The sequence below is a fragment of the Rhinichthys klamathensis genome, unplaced genomic scaffold (assembly GCF_029890125.1).
Source record: "Rhinichthys klamathensis goyatoka isolate OS25496 unplaced genomic scaffold, OSU_Roscu_1.1 h1tg000248l_1, whole genome shotgun sequence".
In the NCBI taxonomy this organism is placed as follows: Eukaryota; Metazoa; Chordata; class Actinopteri; order Cypriniformes; family Leuciscidae; genus Rhinichthys; species Rhinichthys klamathensis.
In genome coordinates this window covers 161,615-165,000 of record NW_026606770.1, presented here as the reverse complement: position 1 = coordinate 165,000, position 3,386 = coordinate 161,615, and positions in this window count along the sequence as shown.

Below are 3,386 nucleotides of genomic sequence, written 5' to 3'. Positions count from 1 at the left end.
TATTACTTAGTCCAATCTGTTATTACTTAGTCCAATCTGTTATTACTTAGTCCAATCTGTTATTACTTAGTCCAATCTGTTATTACTTAGTCCAATCTGTTATTACTTAGTCCAATCTGTTATTACTTACTGCACTCTGTTATTACTTAGTGCACTCTGTTATTACTTAGTCCACTCTGTTATTTCTTAGTCCACTCTGTTATTACTTAGTCCAATCTGTTATTACTTAGTCCAATCTGTTATTACTTAGTGCACTCTGTTATTTCTTAGTCCACTCTGTTATTACTTACACCACTCTGTTATTATTTAGTCCAATCTGTTATTACTTAGTGCAATCTGTTATTACTTAGTGCACTCTGTTATTACTTAGTCCAATCTGTTATTACTTAGTCCTCCACTCTGTTATTACTTAGTCCAATATGTTATTACTTAGTCCACTCTGTTATTACTTAGTCCAATCTGTTATTACTTAGTGCACTCTTTTATTACTTAGTCCAATCTGTTATTACTTAGTCCTCCACTCCGTTATTACTTTGTCCGATCTGTTATTACTTAGTCCACTCTGTTATTACTTAGTCCACTCTGTTATTACTTAGTCCAATATGTTGTTACTTAGTCCAATATGTTATTACTTAGTCCAATATGTTATTACTTAGTCCACTCTGTTATTATTTAGTCCAATCTGTTATTACTTAGTCCACTCTGTTATTACTTAGTCCAATATGTTATTACTTAGTGCACTCTGTTATTATTTAGTCCAATCTGTTATTACTTAGTGCACTCTGTTATTATTTAGTCCAATCTGTTATTACTTAGTCCACTCTGTTATTACTTAGTCCAATCTGTTATTAATTAGTCCTCCACTCTGTTATTACTAACTACACTCGGTTATTACTTAGTCCACTCTGTTATTACTTAGTCCACTCTGTTATTACTTAGTCCACTCTGTTATTACTTAGTGCACTCTGTTATTACTTACTACACTCTGTTATTACTTAGTGCACTCTGTTATTACTTAGTCCACTCTGTTATTACTTAGTCCACTCTGTTATTACTTAGTGCACTCTGTTATTACTTAGTGCACTCTGTTATTACTTAGTCCACTCTGTTATTACTTAGTGCTCTCTGTTATTACTTAGTCCACTCTGTTATTACTTAGTCCAATCTGTTATTACTTAGTGCACTCTGTTATTACTTACTGCACTCGGTTATTACTTAGTACACTCTGTTATTACTTAGTCCACTCTGTTATTACTTAGTGCTCTCTGTTATTACTTAGTCCACTCTGTTATTACTTAGTCCAATCTGTTATTACTTAGTGCACTCTGTTATTACTTACTGCACTCGGTTATTACTTAGTACACTCTGTTATTACTTACTCCTCTCGGTTATTACTTAGTCCACTCTGTTATTACTTACACCACTCTGTTATTATTTAGTCCAATCTGTTATTACTTAGTGCACTCTGTTATTACTTAGTCCAATCTGTTATTACTTAGTGCACTCTGTTATTACTTAGTCCAATCTGTTATTACTTAGTGCACTCTGTTATTACTTAGTCCAATCTGTTATTACTTAGTCCTCCACTCTGTTATTACTTAGTGCACTCTGTTATTACTTAGTCCACTCTGTTATTACTTAGTCCACTCTGTTATTACTTAGTCCACTCTGTTATTACTTAGTCCACTCTGTTATTACTTAGTCCACTCTGTTATTACTTAGTCCAATCTGTTATTACTTAGTCCACTCTGTTATTACTTAGTCCACTCTGTTATTACTTAGTCCACTCTGTTATTACTTATTCCACTCTGTTATTACCTAGTCCACTCTGTTATTACTTAGTCCACTCTGTTATTACTTAGTCCACTCTGTTATTACTTAGTCCACTCTGTTATTACTTAGTCCACTCTGTTATTACTTAGTCCAATCTGTTATTACTTAGTCCACTCTGTTATTACCTAGTCCACTCTGTTATTACTTAGTCCACTCTGTTATTACTTATTCCACTCTGTTATTACCTAGTCCACTCTGTTATTACTTAGTCCACTCTGTTATTACTTAGTCCACTCTGTTATTACTTAGTGCACTCTGTTATTACTTAGTGCACTCTGTTATTACTGACTGCACTATGTTATTACTTTGGCCACTCTGTTATTACTTAGTCCACTCTGTTTTTACTTAGTCCACTCTATTACTTACTGCACTCTGTTATTACTTAGTCCACTCTGATATTACTTAGTCCACTCTGTTATTACTTACTCCACTCTGTTATTACTTACTCCACTCTGTTATTACTTAGTCCACTCTGTTATTACTTAGTGCACTCTGTTATTACCTAGTCCACTCTGTTATTACTTAGTCCACTCTGTTAGTGCACTCTGTTATTACTTAGTGCACTCTGTTTTTATTTTGTCCATCCTGTTTTGTTTTTTTACAATAATTTATTAAAAATACCGAAAAATACTAATAATTCAGTGACTATGAACAATTGTCAATAATGTAGTACTTTAAAAAGTTAACAAAAATGCCTTTTAGGAATTTGAATCTGAAAATAAAAAATGCAAAATGAAGCGTTTATATATATAAGAAAGCCTAATATATTCTGTACATTTTCTGATAATTTATTAACTGATATGCTTTTAAAAGGACAAAGGGGCATTCGTTATCTAAGAAAATGTACACAATGCCCATACATTTGAATAAGTAGTATTTAAACTGTTGTTCATTTGTCTCTAACAGGGTGGACATTTCTGATATACAATTTCATTGATTTTGTTTAATAAATGGATACATTTACCCGAGCTTGACCAAAACCATTTTTTCAATGTTTTTCATCACCGTATTATGATTACACAAAACAAAAGTGTCTTTAAAAACTGAGTTTGATTTTCTACATTTTTTGATGATGTCCAGAAGGCACCGAATACCAGGAATGAACCTGTTACATTTCTCTATTTTGATTACAGTTCGCATGGTACAATCGTGTGCATTTCTATCGTATCCTTCAGAATGAGTCGGCTCTGAACCGTAGACAGGTGAAGTGGTCCGGATCATTGATCGGCACTGATGATGTCACCGCTGCACGGAGATCGGTGCCGTTTTACCGGTGTTTATAGGCTACTACATCTACATGCATGTGTCATTAGACCTAGCGTGTGTAACGTGTGAATGAGGGACGCGCACGCGGAAAATCCGCTCTCCGCCGCATCAGTGCAGATTCTCCGTGCGGACCACGTCATCCCGGATAGAAACGTTATACGGCAGCAGGATTTGGATGTTTCCGTTCGTCCGTGTGCTGCATCAGGGCGGGATGCGATTAACGGTCCGTGCGCTTGTGTCTCGCGTGTGTCGTGTCGGTTGATCGGTTAACGGAGCGAGGAGGAGTC